The sequence below is a fragment of the Lygodium microphyllum genome, chromosome 7, assembly GCF_053477565.2.
Source record: "Lygodium microphyllum isolate KBCC chromosome 7, Lygodium_microphyllum_v1.1.10, whole genome shotgun sequence".
Taxonomy (NCBI): domain Eukaryota; kingdom Viridiplantae; phylum Streptophyta; class Polypodiopsida; order Schizaeales; family Lygodiaceae; genus Lygodium; species Lygodium microphyllum.
The window spans coordinates 35,171,313-35,194,790 of NC_141141.1; the positions used below are offsets into that span (position 1 = coordinate 35,171,313).

The window sequence follows — 23,478 nt, forward strand, 5'->3', positions numbered from 1 at the left end:
TGAATGCCTCCCAGTAATTCTGGTGTGTGCCTTTCTCAATGTGTCATGAATCTCATGTTTGCACACACACCTACGTAGCAACCCATCTTGTCCTAACCTATAGATTTGGCTAGCAATCAGCTGATAGGGTTGGATCTTCACAATAAGCCTCCTAAGATTGGCCTTCTCAATAGGTCTCTTGGGTAGACCATGTTCGAGCATGTGGATGACTTCATCAGCCCAGTATGGCATTAAATCAGTCTTGAATAATTCCTTGTCATTGGATAGGCGAAAGAGATGCACATGTAGAAGGTTGTCTGTTATGCCTTGTCCAGTGGCTTCACCTGTGGGTATGTGGGACATGTGATCTACCATGTAATGATGTTTCCCTTTGCATACAACCACAGAGAAGTCAAACTCTAGAAGAATCAATAACCATCATGCTATGCATCCTGTAGCGCAAGGCTTGTTCACTAGATAGAGCACTGCTTGATGGTCAACAAAAAAGGTGAAGGGTGTGGCCAAAAGATAATGTCTAAATTTCTTAATTGCAAACACCATGGCCAACCCCTCCCTTTCCGTAGTGGAATAGTTCATCTTCGTGTCAGTGAGATGCCTGCTAGCAAAGCTCACTGGGTAATCAAGGTTGTGTTCGCCAAGTTGGCACAGAACAATTCCAATGGCAAACTTAGATGCATCTATATGCACATGGAACATTCTAGTCCAATCTGGGGCTCGTAAGATGGGTGCGGTGGTAAGAGCCTTTTTCAATTATTTGTAAGCACTTTGGAATTCTTCGGTCCACTCGAATACAATTAGCAGCTTGTACAATAGTCTTGCGATTAGTCCATAATTTAGTACAAAGCGCCGATAGTACCCTATGTGACCTTAGAAGCACTGAACACCCTTATAATTGTTGGGTGGTGGCAAGTCAAAAATAACCTTGATCTTTGAGAAATCAGTGGTGATGCCATTATTGGACACCATGTGCCCTAGGATGCATCCGTGTTTCACCCAAAATTTGCACTTCAGGGGGTTCAATGAGAGATTATAAAGTTGACACCGCTCAAAGACTACCCGTAGTTTCTCTAAGTGTTCCGCCCAGCTAGAGTGTACACATAGATCATCCACAAACACCTCTTGCTCATGTCTGAGCTGGTCTTTGAATATCGTGCACATCAGGCATTGGAAGGTTGTGGGCACATTCATTAACCCAAAAGGCATAACGATGTAGGCAAATACCCCCACTCTATAGCAAAGGCAGTCTTGTGCCTATCGTCGGGGTGTACTCGCACTTGATTGTCACTCGATAAGCCATCCAAAAAGCTATAGGCTTCTTTACCTGCCACCCTCTCAAGCATGTGCTCGGTGTATAGCAATGGGTAGTTATCTCTCTTCATAGCAGCATTGACTTTCTTGTAGTTGATGCACACTTGGATCTTTTTGTTTTTCTTCATAACAATCACTATTGGTGATACCCAGTCTGTGTGCTCCATTTCGTAGATGAATCTTGCTCTCATGAGTCTATCAATCTCCTCTCTTATTGCATGGGCATGCTTTGGATTCATGGGGTAAGGGCATTGTTTTACAGGAACAACATCAGGGACCATAGGGATGTTGTGGGTCACAACTCTAGGGTCGACTCCCTTAAGTTCATCCAGAGACCAGGCAAATACGTCCATGTACTCCCGTAGGAGAGCAACAAGGCTAGCCTCCTCATCCTTGGTCAGGTCGTCTGCTATAAATAAAGGCTGAGGCTTCTCACCTTCCCCTACTAGGTTGACTTCCTTGACCTTGGCGGGTCCTTGAATAGGCTTGCTAGTCTGGCCCTACCTCTTTGCTCCTAGTAGGACCACCAGTTTGTCACCCTTCTTGAACTTAGTGATGCATTTGGGTAGGTCCTGCGGTTTCTTCTATCGTTTTGCATCTAACCCTTTTGTTCATTTCTTTCTTTCCTCCTTTAGCTGATTGCATCTTAGGTGGACCGGCAAGTCCCCCCTGGTGCATTTGGTTTTGGATGGCATGGGTATTTCAGGGTCGCTCTCTGTACTGACTTCAGACTTCGAGTTGAACTCATAGCCCTCACTGGAGGAAGGAGTCTCTCCCCAGGTGGTAGTAGTTCAGTAGGTGCATCTATCCTAAACACAGGTACCACTAGTGGTTGGGAAATTCTAGCCTACTCATAATCCACTGCCCCTATGTGTTCCAACCAAGAGTGATCGCAATACAATCTCATAACTCCTCTCTTGATCTCGTATGCATTCCTTTCTCAGGGCCTAGAGTCTGCTCTTATCTTCTATATCACCCTTCCATCAGTATCGTACTCCATGATATCCATTTCCTCCTCGCTTTCCTCACTGATGGAGGAACAATCCTCATATTCATTGTCAGAACCATCACTCCCTCACTGCTCATCATCTCCTAGGTCCTCCTTTCTAGCCTCTTTCTCGTCGATTGACTATAGCCAAATTGTATAGCAAGTTCAGGTCATGAACTTTGGTCCACTTTCACTTATGCTCACCCAGGAGGTCTCTAAGGGGCAAGAGATTAGCAGAAGGATTGCCCTCCAATTTGCTTGTTAGATACTCTAGGGTCTCCTGGAGTTCTAGCTTATTATTTGGGACATGGAAAGTGATAGGTTTGGGCCGACCACACGCACTCCTTGCCATCATGTAGAGTGGTACTGAGTGTTCCTCATCTGGCGTGCCCATGGCTTGTGTGGCTTGCTTATACTCCTCCTCATTGTCTGAGAATGGGAGATCCATGGTTGCAAGGACATGCATCCAATCTCACTCATCCTCAAGGCAGGGGATATACTTGGTCAGTGGCCCATACGATGTGGTTGATTGCGTGTCACCCCTCAATGTGGCTGAGATGGCATCTAGATCAACAGGTGTTGTCTTCCAGGTATCCATCTTCACCCTTACTGCTTCCTTCTGATTCGCTAAGAACATTAGACCATTGCCCCAGTCCTCAATGGCTCGTGCATTCCTCATCCAGGGTCGGCCTAGCAGGATGTGGTAGTCTGCTCCCTTCATAACAATGAAGTGTACAAAGAAAAGATGACCATCAATGTTGCCAAAGCAATTTGCATATACTTGACAGAAGCCATTCTCTAGCATAGGTGAGCAAATATCACACATCAATGGAAACAAGGTTTCCCTTTTTAACTCATGTTAACAACTAGGTGTATGTAATCATACGTACCATGCTATAACAACAAGGGTATCTACTTCTAGTCACGGATGCACTATGGGAGCCTTAAAAAACTTGCATCTTTGTCAGACATTGCTTGGAAATGCCCCTAAGATGCTTGAAAAACTTAGGGAGCTAGCATTGGCAAATGATTACATTAAAGGAAAAGTTGGACCTATGGAACACAAAGTGGAGAGAGGAGGTAGCAACTCAAAGAGAGCAAAGGACTTATATGGCAATAAATCACAATATTTTGTAAAATAATATACTATGGAATACAACTTAGTAACTTTCACTATTTCTAAGAGTCTAATCATGTATAATTACATTGTGAACTACTTGATGACTCTATCGCACAATTTTGACCTTTGTGCATTTGTAAATACCTTTGGGACTTGTTTATCAAGTCTAGCATGCCATACATGCTATATTGTGCATATTGTGTGTGCATCTAATTGCTTTAAATTCAACAAAATATGTTATCTCGTGTATTTTATTTATCAAGAGTAGCAAGTTGATAAACTAGCAAGTCATACATGCTTTATTGTGAATATTGTGTGTGCATCTAATTGGTTCAAATTCAAGAAATTATGCTATCTCATGTTTTTTTTTTTCGATTCCTATGTTATGAGATGTATTATGTAATTGAATATATTTCTATGTCTCTCATTATGCTAACTTGTTTAATATTTGTGTTATTTGTCATGAGTTTCTTGTAGCCTCTTCATCTTCATATTTCATTTTCAAACAATGAATGCTAGTGTTGCTTGATGATGAAACATGGCTAAAGGGAAAGACTATCAATGAGAAAGGGACAAGGGTGATGGCAATGAAAAGAGAGAGTTGGAAGCCATGCAAGTGCCTAAAGAGTTTTCTAATACATTGTATGGAACACATGAGAGTAGACTAGTGTATGGGAACTCCAACAACTAGAATGTATGACATGCCTTCCCTTTATTATTCTATCATAGTAAAGAACAAGGAATAAAGATGTCACTGATTTTCTTTTGAGCTTGGATACCATGCATCTATATATTTGAAACCTTGGATGTTTTGATCATTCTTGGATGCATCTATATATTTGATACCTTGGATCTTTTAATAATTCTTGATACTTGGTTGCTAAACTACTAGTTGAATTTTACATCCTGGTTGCTACCTAGACATCCTTGGTAGTGGGAGCTTATTATTTTATTCATTTTCCTATAAATATATGGTCATTTAATGTATTTTTATGGATAGCCATGCTAAAAATTATTTCTACGTAGCTTCTTTGAGAGTAGACACTTTGTTTGAGCAACCTAGTACCTCTTGTTTGTGGACAAATATATACTCTTTAGTTCCTCACTTATTACCTTCACTTTTGGCTCAATTTTTAAATTTTGAGCTATTTTGTTGCAATTAAAATAGCCTATACTCTTGTATTTTGTAGTTCTTTGCGGTCATAATGGATAGTGATAATGCAATTTTTAACATAGATAAGCTTAATGGCACTAATTTTAGTTATTGAAAGAGGCAGATATGGCAAGCATTAGTGCAAAAACATCATATTAAGCTATTGAAACTCAAAGGTGTAAAGCCAAAAGGCATTGATTAGGAAGATTCAGATGAGTTAGATGAACAATGTAAGCCCATTATTATATTGGCCTTGTCTGAACAAGTTTATTTCAATGTCATTGAGACTAAGGATGGCGCTATTGAGAATTTTTCTGCAAATGAAAAACCCTTAAGAGTTGTATCTTGTTGTTAGGATTTTTTATATTTGATTGTTTGTCGATTGGTTGTCTTGATATTTTTTTAGTTGACTTTTTTGTGTTTTTCTAGAGTAGAGATTGTTTTTGTCTTTATTTTGGGACTGTTTCTCTTCCCTACTAATGCTAATGTAGTTTTTGCATATGCATATGTAGATGTTTTCCTATCTAAGATACCATAAAAAATCTATGCACCCTTGATGGCTTCTTCTAGTGTTTTAGGATATTAAGTTTTTCACCTTGGCCTTATACTTGTTGTCCGAGCCTTGAATAAATCCTTTAACATTTTGAAAATCATCTAAGCCATCAAGTTTGAGAATGATTTCTCTATATTTGGAGATGTATTGGGTTAGTGCCAACAAACCCTCCATCCGACACTTATCCCATGTAGTCTAATTTTGATCATTTTCATTCTCAAAAAGATTTTTTTTTTGGAATTTTTTCTATGACTTGGCCCATGTTGTAGGGCAAGTAGTGGCATCAAGACTCATCCATCGCTTGTAGGCCTTGCCCTCAAGTGTGAGCCTTTCCTCAAAGGACTCTAATAGAATTTGGGGAATGATGTAACTGTAATGTGCCCGCCTATCGGTTGTCCAGGCACATTTTTAGCGATCCAGAGACGAGTCTAAGCGACGCCGCCCAACACTCCCATGGAATGTCACGAGGTTTGTCGCCTAGGGTTTCCTGAGTTCACCTCGCAACGTAAAATCCACGGCAAACCCACTAGGATTGACTTGAAATTTGGGTTCCTAATAGACAAGGTCTCCTGATAGCATTCTAGCATCGGGTTTTGGACATCCTACTTTATGCAGAGATCCCCAAGTCAAAGTTGACCCATATCGCACTTGGTTGAGAATGGAAAATGAGAGGGATGCATTGCTCGTCCTCTCTGCCCATATGGCATAGTCCCATTCCGGTCCCCTAAAACGGGATGAATCGAGGTTCTAACCTAACAATACCTAAAGGTCGATAAAACCTTGTGAGAAGCCTCCCAATTCTCTGGGACCAGCTTGCCGTAGAACAGACCCATCGGGGTTCTACCCACCCGCTTCCCTTGATAGCTTTAGTTTTCTAATTAGGTCCTATCACATTTATGTATGACATTCAAAATCAGCTTCATTAATTAAGCCTTTTAGGGAACAGGGTTTGTTTGCGTAACTTATAGCACAGACACGCAAATAGTACAAGCAGTCCTTTTGACAAACAAGTTCCTTAACTTATTTTCCAGTTAATCTTTGTCTCCTGTCCATACAAGAGAAATTATGTATTCCTTCTGTCCAACAAAAGTACCCGGTCCAAATCACATGGCACCATAATTTATATCCAATATCTAGAATAGGATATTCCAACACCCTAGACATTGGCCTCATGGCAATCTACAACTCCGTTTTGGACTCCTAAGAGGTGTCCAGAGCTCCATTGACCCTGAGAGACCTAGGAGCGAGACATACTTTCCGTGGTTGACCTTTTCACCACTCGACCTTTAGCCCATGAATCGAGTAGTGCCCTCTCGAGGCAAAATGCAGCATGACCTTGGAGATGATCCATCTGTGCAAAATATCATTCCTTAATTAGTTCCATTAAGACTCAAACATAATCAAGGCAATCAACCTAATATCATCTTCCAAGAAGAACATTCCTTTATTCCCATGGCAACTTGTCGATACAGACCCCTACCATGCATTTACCATCAAATACAAGCACTTGGAATAATCATCCAATTCACATCCCACAATCAATTTAATGTGAAAGCATTTAGGACATTATTTAATTAATCCACAAAACAATGGTATCCTTTTCCAAACATTGCTGGAATAGTCGCGATAACCTTCCATCGTGTGTTTTCTCTCCCCCCTTGGGATCTAAGCAATTCCATGCAAAACTTACTTAACACTTCCTCCATTTGGCTAGGACATATGTCGAAGTTTCAACATTGTTCAATACATGAGTTCTAATAATCCCTTACTTTGACGAACCTTCTTCCTAATGAGTACAAAAGCATTGGTCTTTTCCTTTGACTTAGGGTTTCCTAGCTCTTGAGCTCCTCATTTGCCTTTAAGGCCTAGAGTTGTTTGTATCTATTCCAGTCCCTAAATAAGATTGATAACATCGTAGCTATCAGAAGGATCTCAAGGTGTCTCAATTTTAGCCCTTATGATCATCATTTTTGTTAACTATGAACAACATCAAGACTCCCAATCTATCAAAAATAAGCTATTAACGAGAGCTTGGACAATGGTCTAGAGCTTCAATAACGATTCTTTTCTAGACTAAGCTGTTTACCATGCAATCCTTCAGGCATGCAAGTTGCAACATACACCTTGAAAGCAAGGATAACACACCTACTATTTGCAAGGACGGGAAGTTGACAATGCTTGAGTCTTTATATATTTATGAATTCATCGTATAGCATTCAAACACAATAATCTTCTCTTGATATGCACATTCGGGGAATTCAGTCTTTCGAATACTTGTGATGCAGTTTATCCTTTTTAATGACCTATTCCCATGTGGCATGATACAGTCTAATGCTCCTCATGCTAGAATTCAAAGTAGGCATCTATTAATTTGGATTACTTACGACCGATATCGCATGCGGATTGGCAGTGATGTCCTTGTATGAGCCTTCGTTGCTCGTTGTGAGGTTTCCATCCGCTCGCGTCATTTTTCACTTGGGGGCCATTCCTGAGCGACATGAGTCGTGTAAGATTTCCACACCTTGTGCTCGAGTAGTGGCATTGTTTGCGAGTGGTGGATAATCGTGCGAGACAGGTATGGGTTTGTAGCGATGAGGGAAAGAGATGTGTGTGGCTACCCTCTTCAGAGGGGAAAGGAAAGAACCTCACTCCCTCTCTCACTCTCTCTTTTTCCTGATTCTTCTTCTTTCCCTCTCTCCTCTCTCCTCTCTCTCTCTCCCTCTCTCTTACCCTTCTCCTCCATCTCTCTCCCTCTCTCCCTCTCTTCTTCCTCTTCTTCTCTTCTTATCTTCTTCTTCTTCTCCTTCTTCTCTTCTTCTCTCCCTCTTCTTCTTCTCCTCTCTCTCTCCCTCTCTTCTCCTCTTCTTCTTCTTTTCCTCTTCTTCTCCCCTCTCTCTCTCCCTCTTCTTCTTCTTCTTCTCTTTCTTCTTCTCCCCTCTCTCTCTCCCTCTTCTTCTTCTTCATTTTCTCTTCTTCTTCTCCTCCTCCTCTTCTCCTCTCCTCTCCTTCATTGTATCTGGGCATCAAGGTTTTCTCTCTCTCTCACGGCAGCAATAGTGGCAAGAGGTGGTCTCCCTTTCCAATGGATGGGGTGTTTTATAGGGGGAAAAGGAGTATTATTGGGCTTCTCTTCACCTCCACCTAGATGGTTAGGAACGCCCTATCATCATGCAGTCGGCAGTTTGGGGGGGGGGGGAGAGAGAAGAAAGAGATAGTGATGGGGGTGTCATCATCTCTATCTTCCTTGTCATTACTGCATCCTTCCTCCCCTCATGAGCATCCTAGTGGCTTCCTCCCCTCGTGATCATCTTCATGCCGTCCTTCTCCTTTCTTTTCCCCCCCTCACCACTTGTCAGTGCGATGATAGAGGGGGAAAGGGATTTCAAAAAAAAAAGAACTAAGGTTAATTATTAAAGGGGAGGATTGTTCCCATGCGGGCAAGAGATATTACAGTAACTGATGCAAGTCACTCCACTTTTGAATAAAAAAGTGTTGATTGCATCCTTATTATGATCTCGTTTCTCTCCTTGAAACACAAGTGGCTTTCTATTCTTTAACATATTATTAACCTCATGTGTACTGAGAGAGCCAAAAGCGGAACTCCCTGGTCTTTTGTGGCAACCTCACTCTGATACCACTATAAGCACTCATGGGTGCCTTTCATTCAACAAGCACAAAAGTTAGAAAAAGCTCAGTTAACCTCCCAAACACTCAAGACGATAGCCTCTTTAAGCACCACATTAGTAATTTTCGGCTAATCCATGGACTATTTTTAACTTGTTCCCTAAAGTAGAATATCTCTTGATCCCTTAACCTCATCAATGCCTTAGTATAGTGGTCCATTACCTATTGTTAGTGTTATGGTTGAGTTATCCTATGGATCATGTCCACTCAAGACCCTTATCCACTCAGGACCTTGTCTTGACAAATACTATTCTGTGTAAAGACACTACCAACTTGGAGCTCATCTAGAAGATCATCCATTTAGGGAATCAGGTATCTATTCTTGATGGTACACTTGTTGAGGTCTCACTAATCAATGCACATTCTAAATGGCCCATCCTTCTTCTTGACAAGCAACACCAGAGAGGCAAACAATGATTGATTAGGCTGAATTAACCTCATTTGCTACAACCCTTTTACTTGCCTTTCCACTTCTTCACACTTATATGTTGATAGTTGATAGGGTGGTTTATTTATGGGTTTAGTGTTTGAAACCAAGTCAATTGGATGGTCTACTTCTCTCTTAGGGGGCAAAGAAGAAGGTGGTTGAAAAAGTTATTGTGCTCTTCCAACAATTTACTCAAACATGGATCCTTCTCTGTTGAAGAAAAGGTTGGCTAATCTTCATCTAATTTTGAAAGTAAACAAGTGAAGATATAAGCCATGGCATTTATTTTCCTTTTCTAACTTCCTCATAGTAATCAACTCACTTGCTTTTGCTTTATGCCTTCAAGTATCACTTGTTGCCCATTCCAATTTGCATATGATCCAAATCCATAGAGAAATTTCCAAGTCCTTAACCAATCACCAATAACCACATTAGTTGCCCCCATCTCAAAAGTTATAAGATCAACTTTGATGGTACATGTTGGCAACAATTCAATAGGGGTTTGTAGACACTTCTTATTCCTTGTTTCATATACTCCAATTACCACGTGTACCCTCAATGGTACATCCATGTTGTTTGGTAACAATTACAATCCATAAAAAGGTTTGACATTGATAAAGCTATGTGTGTTGTCGATATCAATAAGGATATGATCCAGTTTTTCATTAATACTCCCTTTGATACGAAGTGTATTCTCTTCTCTACAACTTGTCCATGCATCATGAGAAATAGCACAAACAATCCCACCCATATCAAATGGAAAATCATCCATGGGATCAATGAATTCATCATGGATATCTTCATCCATTTCATGTGGCTCTTTAATGTGGGATTGACATCAATCTGTAGTAAATTTCCATCATGGATCTCATCATCATTTGAATCTTGAAAGGGAAGTGGAACCCAAGAGGAAGAAGCTTGGCAATGAGAGCTATGGTGGATGGAGAGCAAGTGCAAGAGAGAGAGTGAAACTCAAAGTGGGAACTCAAACAACCACAATGTGTGGTCGGGCCTTCCTTTATTCAAACTATCACTAAAATAATAAAGAATAAGTGACTATGACGAGCGCCCACCACCTGTAGTGTGCAGTGGTGGGTACTGTCAATGTGGTAATACATGGGCGGCTAGGCAGAGGTGCCTTTATCCCCAACAACCTCCCACTTAAAGGTGAATCTACCCCAGTGAGAGAGAAAAAAGAAAAGGCAATACAACATGTACACATGTACAACAGGATGAGGAAAAAGATGTCATCTCATCCAATGCCCATCAATCTCCTAATGAGGAAGGCAAAGCGCTCTGTAGTGAGGCTCTTCGTGAGCAAGTCTGTAGGATTCTACTCAATCGAAATCTTGACAAGGTCAACAGACATGTCCTCAACAACATCGCGAATGAAGTGATACCTAACCTCAATATGTTTCACCTTCGCATGGAAGGCCGGATTCTTGGCCAACTGAATGGCACTCATAGAATCCGAATGCAGTGTAGGCATAGCATATGTCAAACCAAGGTCTGCAATCAAACAGCCTAACCAAATAGCCTCCTTGCAAGCCTCTGTGATTGCAATATACTCAGCCTCTATAGTAGAAAGGGTCGTACACTTCTACGCCCTGGACATCTAAGAGATAGCCCCTCCAGCATAAGTGAACACATAACCAGAATTGGACTTCCTACTATCTGCATGTCCTGCATAATCAGAGTCAGTGTACCCCACGACTCCTGTATCCTAGCTGATACACATATCTGTTGTGCCCTTCAAGTACCTCATGATACCCTTCACAGCATCCCAATGTTTCTTGCCAGGTGTAGCCATATAACGTGCCACAACCCCAACTGCAAAAGTTATATCTAGACAAGTGGCTATCATGGCATGCATAAGACTGCCCATGGCTGATGCATAGGGAATCTTGGCCATCTTGGCCCTCTGCTCATCTGTTTGAGAACAATCAGCCTATGAAACCTTCACATGAGAAGGTAATGGAAAACCAATAGGCTTAACATCTTGCATACGGAAGTGCTCAAGGACTTTATGAATGTACTCCTTTTATGACAGATAGAGTAGTCCCTGAGATCTATCACACGTAATGCGCATACCAAGTATATGAGAGGCATGTCCCAAATCTTTCATCTCAAATCTCTTCTTGAGCTGAGCCTTAAGAGCATCTCGCTCCTCAAGAGCTGTCTGTGATAAAAGCATGTCATCCACATAGAGTACCAAAATCAATAAAGAACTATCACGAGCTTTCTTTGTGTACAAGCACAGATCCATAACATCCTCAAGAGCTGTCAATGATAAAAGCATGTCATCCACATAGAGTACCAAAATCAATAAAGAACTATCACGGGCTTTCTTTGTGTACAAGCACTGATCCATAGCCCTGTGACTGCATGAATGCATCAAAATTATGGTACCATTCCCTAGGTGCCTACTTTAAGCCATGTAGAATCTTCTTTATCTTGCAGACTAGGTATTCCCTACCAGGGTCTGCAAAGCCCTAAGGCTACTCCACATAAATCTCATCATGCAAGTCTCCATGTAAAAAAGCTATCTTAACATTCATCTGGTACAAGTCCAAGTCAAGCTATGCAACCAAGGCCAAGACTAAGCGTAGGGTAGTCATCTTGACCATAGGAGAAAAGACTTCATCAAAGTCAACACCATGCTCTTACTTAAAACCCTTAGCAACCAATCAAGCCTTGTATGCCGGCTTGGGGTGTCGAGGGGTACTTTTCAGCTTGTATACCCACTTGCATGGCAAAGCCTTCTTACCCTGAGGCAAGGAAACCAAATCCCAATTTTGATTCTTATGCAATGAGTCAAGCTCAGACTACATAGCCCTCTCCCAAGAGTGACAATCACCCTATGCATAGCCTCATCATAAGTGGGAGGCTCTCCTACATCTGTAACCAATACATAATCCATAGAGGGTGCAAAACTGTCAGGAGGTCATCTATCTCTAGTAGAACACCTCAACCTAGGCTCTGTTGCCTGACCGACATCGTGTCTAACACCAAAATGTCTAACATCTAGGCCATGAGCATTAGGTGATGCTCCACATTGTCTAGCTGGCCGTGGAGTGGGCTAAACAGGAGCAAATGGCTCCTCTTGAAAGATAATTTTGAGTACCTCAACCACTTTCTCAGGCTGCATATGCATTTTATTCTCATGAAAGATGACATCAAGGCCACGAATCACTTTTTGTGCCGCTTGTGGATCCCATAGATGGTAACCCATCTCTCCTGCATCTCCATAGCCAATGAAAATGCATTTGACACTTTTAGGATCCAGCTTATTGTGTTTGTCCTTGGGCACATGGCAGAATGCCTCACATCCAAAGACATGCAAATGATCATAAGAGGCGGGTGTACATACCCATACCTCCTTTGCAACTTGAAAGTCAATGCCACTGCTAAGCAACCTATAATGAGATGTGGTACAGTAGTAACTGCGTCAGCCCAAAAGTGATGTGGTAAGCCATCCTAGCTAAGCATGTTGTGGATCCTTTCTTGAATGATCCTATTCATGCGTTTAGCCATACCATTTTGGGATGGGGTGTAAGGGGCGGTCAACTGATGCTTAATATCCCACTCATCACAAAACTGCTCAAAAGAACGTGATACATACTCACCCCCATTATCTGACCTTAGGCATTTTAGCCTTTTCCTAGATTGGTTCTCTGCTGATGCAAGCCAATGTTGAAATGTATCTAAGACATCGGATTTTCTCTTTATGGGGGGATAAGCGCAAACCTTACATGCGTAATCATCTATGAAAGTAACAAAGTACTTTTGCCCCACCGAGTGACTGATAGAGTATCGATCCACATACATCTGAGTGCACAAGAGCCAAGGACTCACCCAAGTGTTTCTTACCAGACTTTTTACACGTATTTTTAGTCCAGTTGCCATACAAACAATGATCGCAAGAATCAAAATGCAAAGAGTCAAAAGGCGGAAGATACTGCAAAGCACATAGCATTTTCATTCCTTTAAGGGACATATGCCCCAAACAAGCATGCCAAAGGGATACATGGGGGATAGAACCCACAAACAAAACATGATCCAATGTGGCTCTAGATACAAGTAAGGGATAGAGGCTGCCAGACTTGGCACCTCTTGCAAGCACAAGCGTGTCACGAGTAATCTTCCATGCAGAGTCTCCAAAAGACACAAAATACCCTGCATCATCAAGCTGTCCAACTGACATAAGACTGTGAGTCAACACAGGTACATGGCATACATCATGCAAAACAAAAGAACTGCCAAAAGGAAACTGCGATCTAACATCTCAAATGCCCACAATGTCAAGAGACATCATCACCAAGACACACAAAACCAGAGATGGTACGATAGGTATGAAACCAATCTCTACAGGGTGTCACATGAAATGATGCACCCAAATCCAAAAGCCAATGCTGCACATACAGAGAATGTATCTCAAAAGCCTATAAGGTATCACATGAAGAAGCTGCAAGTATGTAATCGTCATCTGAATCAATGGCCTACATGACATTAACCTCTTCTATCTTTACACTGGACTTTGTTGCGCTCAAAAGACTTTTCCTGCACTTTCTCTTTTCCCTTTTCCTTGCGCTTATCATCTCGCATTTTATCGCATTGAGGCCTAATATGTCCTACTTTCCCACAATAATGACAAGTAAGATCAGACTTACGTCCATGGGACTTACTACAACCACATGACTTGGACTTGGACTTCTGAGAATCCCTGCCCTTATGATCATTATCATGTCTGCCATGTCTGCCACCTCTAACGGTCAATGCATGTGAAGAGCGGAAAGCATCACTGTTTCTCCTGTTGATTTCCTCATTCAATAAAGCACTCTCAATATCTTTGATTTTCAGACCATCAAGCTTGTTCGTGCATATGGCAGTATAGAAGACATCCCATGATTCAGGCAATGTGTCAAGTAGAAACAACGGGTGCAAGTTGTCTTTGAACTCAATACCATTTGACAATAGACTCTTCATGATAGCATGAAACTGAATGAAATGAGATGATAGGGAGGTCCCCTCCTTCATGAGAAGATCCATTAACTACTTCAACCAATACATCTATGACACAGAACTCTGCTGCACATAGAGCTCTTGAATCTTCTCCATAAAACCCATGCACTCTGATTCTCATCTTCAACAACATTATGATGGACCTCTTCTGAGAGTGACAAGATAATGAAAGACTTGCATAGCTCATCAACTTCCATCCAAATGTCATCATCCATATCCTTGGGTTTAACACCCTTGAAACGCAAGGGTTTAATCTACAACTTCTGCACCAAAACCTGCCATATTTGGGACTTCCAATACCCATAGTTGGTACCATCCAACTTGGCAATGTCAAAGAGAGCTGTGTCTTTCAGATGACTAGCCATACTATCCCAAATCAAAGCAAAAAACCAAATTATAGGTTGCTATAATTAGTAGAAAATGCACCAAAACCACTGCTAAAACTTTTTGAAAGTGTGGATATCACCAAGAGAAGCACCTATCCACCAAATATGACCAAGATAACATCAAATAGTAAGCATTACCCTCATAGAAGTGCTCAAAATCTACAGATTTCATCTTGTTGGAATAAATTACAGTAGTATGTAAAACTGTCCCAAAGTGAAGCAATCACTGATACATATGTCACTGCAACTTCCAGGTAGCAAGATACATCCAACAGTGAGTGTCAAGGGGCAAGAAGGTACCAAGAACTATCTATCAAGAATCGCGTGGTGGGGGGACTTGCTTGAGCTGCGGCACCAAACACACACTGTATACACAAGAGGAAGCTCACTCAAGGACACAAGAGAGATGGAGGCCAAAACGTTTTCTTGCTGGTTTCCTCTTCTTCATCCACACACTATACAATGTACACAAAGTATAGATAAGATACAACATAAAGGAAAGTGGCCTTCTAAGTCACCAGTGCATAACCGACTACACTAATCGATTGCTTGTGCTATATCTTTGCCAGCTGTAGGTAAGTGTAACAAACTAAATATAATAAGTGATAAGTCAGTGGCCATGTGAGTATCATAATGACCACCAATGTGCTAAGTGTAGACTGCGGACTCATTTAGCCAGGCGGTCCATCATCAATTTTCACACGTGTTGAGCTTGCCATCTCAACACTCCCCCTCAAGCTCAACTCAATCTTTGCAACTCCAAGTAAGCTTCTGAACTTTTGAAGCTTCTCTACACCCAATGCCTTTGTGAAAATGCCAGCTATCTGATCCTGTGTACTGACATATACCAAGTCAATCTCTCCTGTACCTTCTCTCTCACAAAGTGATAGTACACCTCAATGTGTTTTGTCCTAGCATGGAACATTGGATTCCTAGCTAACTGTATACTGCTCATGTTGTCACAATGAATAACAACTGGACCATCTCCCTACACATCCAAATCACCTAATAACTTTTGCAACCATACCACCTCACATGCTGCCATAGCAGCACCTCTGTACTCAGCCTCTATACTCGATAAAGGAACTGTAATGTTGAGCGTTGAAATGACTTGTTTTTTGGCTGATTTTTGTTGTTTTTGAGAGCTGAATGGTTGATTTTATGAGATGATTGATTGATTTGGAAGTGGTTTGAGAGTGTTTTGGATGATATTGATTGTGTTTTGGAAGTTCATGATATTTATCAGAGGTTTTGTGATGTTCTGATAGGTTCTGATTGGTTCTGTATACCTTCTGTATGGCTTTTGTTTTGTTTTGTTTTGTTCTGATTGTCTTCTGTAAGGAGGGATGGAGTATTGATTGATGAAGATTGAGATCTTGTGAAAGCTTATTGAATGTTTTGTGAGAGTTTGGAATGGTTTGAGTATAAGTTATGAGGTTTTGATGACCTTCTGTAACCTTCTGTAGGTCTTCTGTCTCTGTTCTGTTCTGTACTGTAGCTGTTCTGGTACTGTTCTGTATGCTTCTGTATGTGTTCTCTTGGATGAGAGTGTAGCTTGGGAAAGTTTTCTAGCCTTGGAAAGAGGTGAATACAAGTGCAAAAGAGCTGAAAGAAGTGAAAGAAGTAGCTGCTGAAGACTCAAGTGAAGACTGGAGTGAAGTGACAGTAGTGAGCTATGAAATGACACTGTAGTGGCTCTGGTAACTCTTCATATCAGACATACCTCTTGGGAGGTGTATCCACAACCTAAGAAGGATTATTGAGAGTGATTATGAGAGATTGTAGTGAGGATATGATGTATTATTGATGGAGAGAGAGAGAGAGAGAGTCAGAGATAGTCAATTCTACTGAAACAGAGTGATTGTATATGAGAGATTGAGAGAGAAGACTATGAAGATATTGAAGATGAATACTATGTGATGTATTTCCATTCAAAGATGGTGTATTCCTTTGCTTTCTTTGTTATATTGATGGATTTTGTGAAGATGTTGAAGAATATGGTTGATTCTATCAAATCCGTGGGAGATCTACACGATGCTGCATGAAGATTTGTTGTGCCTGGTGTTCTTTTCTTCATTGTGATCATATAAAACCTAATAAACAAGCTTGTTGATGTTACAAGATAGATTTTCTTGTAAGAGAATTCCCTTTTCCTTGGTGTTCCTCTTGGGGCTCCATGTTTTTGGTGCGCAGCCGGGGAAACTTGCCATCAACAAACACTAGAAGAGGTTGAAAATGAAGGAAATGGCATTGCCAAGAAGAGAAGAATTCAATGGATGTTTGTAAAGTTCCTTCTTCCACTGAAGAGTTGGAATTTCTCATAATCAGAGCCACTTTCCACAAGAAGTTCATCCCACAATGGTGGAAACATATCACCATCATGATGCATGCTCTATGTGGTGGACAGTTTCCTCTTCCTGTTGAAGCAGCAGAAACTTGCATCTTGGTGGCAAACTGTTTGGGAACAAACTGAAGAGCAGAAATAGAGAGAATGACCATACATGGAAGATTTGGCATTCATTGAGAAGTTTCCAGACATCATCAAGTGGGAGATTGTGAAGAAGCTTCAGGAGTCTTGGTCTGTGGAGGTTCACAAAGACAAGAAGGAAAAGAGTTGGAATTTGTTCGTGGATGCTCAACAGCAAGATACATGGGATGCTTGGTGTACTGATAATCTTCTGTTTGTTCAATTGGAAACCCATTGGAAGTTGATAGACAGAGTGTTCTTCACAACATACACTATTGAAACCATCAGAAGCTGGCATTACTATGATGATGGCACCACCACAATGCTCAGACGTATGCATTTTGACACCTTCAGAACCGAATACCTTCCTCTGTGCAGTGGCATGAAAGCAGAATTCAAAGACGTTGAAAAGGAAGAAGTAGAAGAAATGTTGGCAAGAGAGTCCTCCAGAGACTGAAGCCTTCTGTTAACCCTCTGTGGAGCAGTAACAACAGAGTGGAGCCAACCCCCTGATGAATGACGCAATAAATAGGCAAGCGTTAGAACGAGTCCAGAGGTACGTGAGAAGAGAGAAAGCAAAAATCAGAGCCGAGAACGAGCTCGCAGCAGAAGCCGTCTTTGACGCCCTTGCAAAACTCTTTACAGAAGTCCCAATGGCACATCAAGCCCTTCCTCCTCTGCTGGAGGTCCACTTCCAAGCCAAATCCGTCCTGGAAATATTGATGACAGGCCAGCGAATGTAGTTCCATTGCCAGTTTTTAAGGGAGAGTACAATGAAGACCCCGATCTTCATGTAGCAGAATTTATGGTAGCATGTGTGGCTAACAATGCCAGAACCCCTGAGCATTGGCTAGCAATATTCCCCGCCACTTTCAAGGGCACGGTGTTTCAGTGGTATGAGAGACAAGCAGCAGGAACTTTTGGCACATGGGATGACCTGAAATTGGCCTTCCTCACTAAATTCGGGCGTGAAGGTTTTGAAGAGCGGATGTGAGAGGAATTTATGAACCTAAGTCAGTCCTCTGGAGAAAGAGTGGAAGTTTATGTCTTACGAATGGAATCCATCCTGAAGAGATGGACTAACCATAATCTAGATGATGGCATTCAGAAGGGAGTGTTTCTCAGAGGATTACAACCAGAAGTCCGTAAGTTTGTGGAGCTGCAAAGACCAGCCACACTGCAAGCTGCAACAGAAGGTGCAAGACTGTACGATGAAGTGGAAGCTAGATTGGCGATGAATCAAGGAAGAGGAGTCCTACCTCCTCTGATGCCAGGATTGATGTACCCACCAAATGCAGTCCCAGGGACAGTCCCCTACCCCTACCAACAGATGCCCCCAGTATCACAGTACAGTGCACCAAATCCACAGTGGCCACAATCCATGCCTCCAATGATGGTTCAACCACAACAACAATGGTCCCAACCAATTTCCTCAATGCCAAATCAGCAGCAACAGTGGAACCCTACCAACTGGAGCCAACAGCCAACAGTTCAAACAGGAGCTCTGAATCAGAATCAGAACAGAGATCCCTCTGCACCAGCCCAACCTGTTTATGCAGTGATTACAGAGACTCCTCAAAACCCTCCTGCCAGTGCCTCAGGAGGAGAAAGCTTGAAGGATTACTTATCCAACTCAATTGTAAATATCAAAAAGGAGTTGATGGATGTGATTACAGAGCAGCTACAGACGCTGAAAGTGAATACCGCTAGCATATCCAACATTGCAGGAGCAGGAAGAGATGTAATGCAGTCAAATACTTGGTGTGGTAAGTGTCATCAAGCAGGCCATTTAGCCACTGAATGTACACGCAAATCAACCATTCCTGGAGCCTTCTGTTCCTACTGTTTGCTGAAGAACCATACAGAGGACATTTGCTCTCTAAAAGAGATGCATGATAGGAGAAGGAAGGAAGAAGACGCAAGATTCAACTTGCTGGAATCCAAAATGATAACACAGGATATTGGACCCAAGCCTAGGGAGTTTGGTCCTAATTTCGGACCCAGAAGATTTCCATCCCAAAGTTACAGAGGAAGACAGTCTGGCGGTGGTCAGAGATCAGAAGTGGAGTGTTACAGATGCGGAGAAAAGGGACACATTTCACCAAATTGTCCAAATCCCAGAAGATCAGTAGATTACAAGCGCTTATGCAGTCGATGCAAAGGAGAAGGCCACACTACAAAAGACTGTCCAAGCCTAGCCCCAGTGAAAAACAGTGCTACTGATAGTCCGGCCAAGGTCCAAGAGCCGACCTCCAATTTAGTGGAATTGGAAGTTGTTGCCATCACGCATGCAAAGAAGAAGGGGCCACCCATCCAGAAAGAAAATAATCCTCCTACCAAAACAGTGAAGTTCAATCTTCCACCAGCAGAACAGAGCCTGACAGTGCCGTACAGAGCACTACAGTGCCACAGAGAGTTACAGAGACAGTTCCAGAGACAGGACCAGAGGTCCAGGAGATAGAGGAGGAGGAAGTGCCACAAGTGGCAGACGAAGTTCCCATGATTTCCCTGTTGGAAGAAACAAGGAAAATGAAAATGGGTGTTGCCCCATTCCCTAACCGGTTAGAGAAGCTAGTGGATCCTATTAAGGAATACGATCTGGTCAGAGATCTAGATACCTTTAAACCAAACCTCACATTCCGACAATTATTGATGTTGTCTCCCAGTTGCCGAAAAAGGTTCAAAAGTATACTGAAAAGACGACGTGGCTTAAGGATTGCTCCCTCAACAGCAACAAAGTCCGCTCTAGCGCCTGTCAAAGAAGTGGATGTAGCTAACGCCTTCCTAGATCCGGGTACCCCAGAGACTGGCGTGTGGATAGAAGGTTGCTTTATTGCAAATGCACTGATTGATGGTGGTTCATCAGTGAACATTATGATGGATGTAACAATGAAGGATCTAGGCCTACAAGGTGTGCAACCAACCCAATGGCTCATCAGACTGGCGGATCAGAGCAGAATCAAGCCTTTGGGCATTCTCCCATATGTGAAGACTACAGTGGCTAGAAAAGATTATTGGCTAACCTATTTGGTGGTGAAGCCAAACTCTTATGGTACATCTTACCCTCTGTTACTAGGCAGACCATGGCTTTTTGAAGCCAGAGCAAGGACGGATTGGATCAAAGGAACCTTAACCTTGGGTAGAGGACCCAACAAAGTGGTGCTGAAGCTATATGGTGCTCTAAAAGGGCATGGATCCACCTCCTTGGAATTATCTTCTGACTCTCCTAATGAGGCTACAGATGGAACATGAGCAGATGAAGATGCTGTCAAACAGATCCTTCCCAAGAAAATAGTGGCACGTTCCTTAACAGTGGATACTGTAAGCAGACTTCCAAAAGGTGCAAAGCCATTATCAATGGGTGAATACTTCCTGCCTGAACCAAGAATGATTTCCGAAATCACTTCTGACAGTGAGATAGAAGCATGGATGTACTGCTCTCCCTGTTACATGGCCATAGCAGAGCCAGAGACAGAGGCAAAAGAGGAAACAGAGAACCTGTTCTTCTCCTACAGAGCTCCTATAGAGACAGAAGCCGAGATAGAGACAGACGCAAAGACAGAGACAGAGATAGAGACAGAGACAGAAGAGGATGAAGATGATATGGAAGAAGAAGGTAATGAAAGTGAACCAGAAGAATCTATCCCACCCGAAGTGAATATATATGAAGAAGAAGTTCCAGAAGCATCAGAAGCAGATGAGCTCATGCTATGAAACAGAATGGCGATGGTATCATTTGGTCTGGTAAACGGATCTTCTTATATGCAAAATCTTTATAAGAGATGGTTGAAGAAGAACAAGCCATCTTTTAGCAGTGGCTCTTGCTGCCCTCACCCACCTTTGCCAAAGAAAGATGATGATGATGCACTGTGCCAACAATCACCAGTCCCACAAACTCAACAAGCATCAGAGGGTCCCTGTTATGTGGCGTTCTTGGATGTGTCATCAGAAGATGAGTCCTCACGCCAAGAGGTAATTAATCTTGAAACCAAACCCAAAACGGCTCTAATCCCATTTCAACATCTCAAGGAGCAACCTAAGTCTCCACCAACAGAAGAAGTTGGTTCTAGTGGGACATCCGAAGAGCACATCACTTCCTTGAAGGAGTCGGATCTGTACCCAGAAGCAGTCCGCGGGACCTTCATCCGTGAAGTAGAAGGTGAAAGGCAGTTAACTTTTGTGGATGCAGATGGCACTGAACGCCACTTGAAGGTAGGTGGCAGCCTCCCAGAAGAGGAGTTGTCAAAATTGTACAACTTGTTGAAAGAGAATTTGGATGTGTTTGTGTGGTCCTACAAAGACCTAAAGGGGATTGATCCCACAATATATCAGCATCATATTGACTTGGAGCCTGATGCCAAGCCAATACGGCAACGACAGAGGCGAATGAACCCGAATTATTCCACATTGGTAAAAGCAGAGCTGCTGAAGCTTCTGGAAGCCGAGTTCATCTATCCAGTGGCAAATAGTGAATGGGTCTCACCCATCGTGGTCGTACCCAAGAAGAATGGCAAATTGCGAATATGTGTTGACTTCCGAAAGCTTAATTCCAAGACGAAGAAGGATCACTTTCCTATCCCTTTCATAGACCAACTATTGGACACAGTGGCAGGACATGATCTTTATTCCCTTCTGGATGGATTCAGTGGATACAACCAAGTCCAAATCGCAGAAGAAGACCAATCCAAAACAACCTTTACCACAGAACAGGGGACCTACGCTTATCGAGTGATGCCATTTGGGCTCTCCAATGCTCCTACTACTTTCCAGCGAGTCATGATGGCTGCATTCCAAAATCATCTGCACGACTTTATTGAGGTATATTTGGATGACTTCTGTGTCTATAGTTTGATCCGTGAACACTGGGGACATTTGGAAGAATGGTTTGACCGATGCTGGGAGTATGGGATTTCCCTCAACCCCAACAAATGCATCTTTGGGGTCTCTTCTGGAGTTCTGTTGGGCCACATTGTCTCTGCACAAGGGATATCAACAAACCCTGCAAAAATCAAAAAGATTGCAGCTCTGACAGCACCCACAAACCTCAAACAGTTGAGGGGATTCCTAGGCCATGTGGGTTACTACAGAAGGTTCATAGCCCATTTTGCAACAAAGGCAACCTCCTTGCACAAGCTTCTGAGGAAAGATGCAGAGTTTACTTGGACGGAAGAATGTGACAAAGCCTTCAACACTCTGAAGCAGTGTCTGATTGAGGCACCCATTCTGCAACCTCCTGATTCGACGAAAGAGTTCCATGTACATACTGATGCATCTATTGAAGGTTTAGGCGTTGTCTTATGCCAAAAAGGTTCCTCGAAGTTGGATCAACCGATCTATTTTGCAAGCCAAAAAGTCACTGATAGGGAACGGAACTATACAGTGACAGAGCTGGAGTGCTTGGCAATGGTGTTTGCCTTAGAAAAGTTCCGCCACTACCTCCTATCCACCCACTTTAAGTTTTATGTGGATCATGAGGCCCTGTCCTTCTTGATGAACAAAGCAGATGTGAAAGGACGAATGATGAGATGGCTCCTTCTATTCCAGGAATTCAACTTTGAGGTGATTACTAAGCCTGGTCACTCCCATGTTCTAGCTGATCATCCGTCGCGTATCCCACAAATTGCAGACGAGGAGCAGGATGATCCACACCTCCCTGATGCTTCCCTATTCCTAGTAGAAACTGTAACTCCCTGGTATGCAGACATTGCCAATCTGCTGGCAACCCAATAGTACCCTCCTGGCTTTTCTAGTCAGGAAAGGAAGAAGCTCATGTTAAAATCAGCCCCCTACACCCTGTTAGGCGGTGCACTGTACAAGAAAGGCAAAGATGAAGTGCTTAGAAGATGTGTTACAGGAGATGAGATTGGGATTGTTCTGAAGGCTTGCCATGACGAGCCATGTGGAGGCCACTTTGCAGGAGAAGCCACAGCTAGGAAGGCTCTGCTAGCAGGATAATGGTGGCCTACCATCCACAAGGATGCCTATGATTACTGTAAAAGATGTGATGCTTGTCAGAGAATGGGGAAACCCACGAAGACAAGTGCCATGCCACTTCAACCTATCCTTCCCCTGAAGCCTTTTGAAAAGTGGGGCATCGACTTCGTAGGTCCAATCGATCCTCCTACCAGAAGGAAACAGAACAGATACATCCTCGTATGTATGGATTATGTCACAAAGTGGTATGAAGCTAAAGCCCTAAAGCGGGACAATGGTAACAGCATGGCCATGTTCATGTCGGAGAATATCATCACCCGTTTTGGCAGTCCCTTAGAGCTGGTAAGTGACAGAGGCACTCATTTCATTAATAAAGTCATGGAAGAGTTGTCAGAGTTGTATAAGATCCGCCATCGTAAGTCCACTCCTTATTACC

The 23,478-nt window shown here is 42.5% G+C and overlaps 1 protein-coding gene across 2 annotated transcripts in view; it reads left to right on the forward strand.

Annotated features, from left to right (window-relative positions):
* Nucleotides 1-4,211, forward strand: part of ARP2 (actin related protein 2) — a 320,561-nt gene extending 316,350 nt beyond the window's left edge. The window contains exon 17 of one of the 2 annotated variants that reach the window (XR_015691294.1): nt 3,894-4,211. The gene's annotated coding sequence lies outside the window, so the exon portion shown is untranslated. The remainder of the gene's footprint in view (nt 1-3,893) is intronic. The other variant, XR_015691289.1, reaches the window with a different exon arrangement.
* The last annotated feature ends 19,267 nt before the right edge of the window (nt 4,212-23,478 follow it).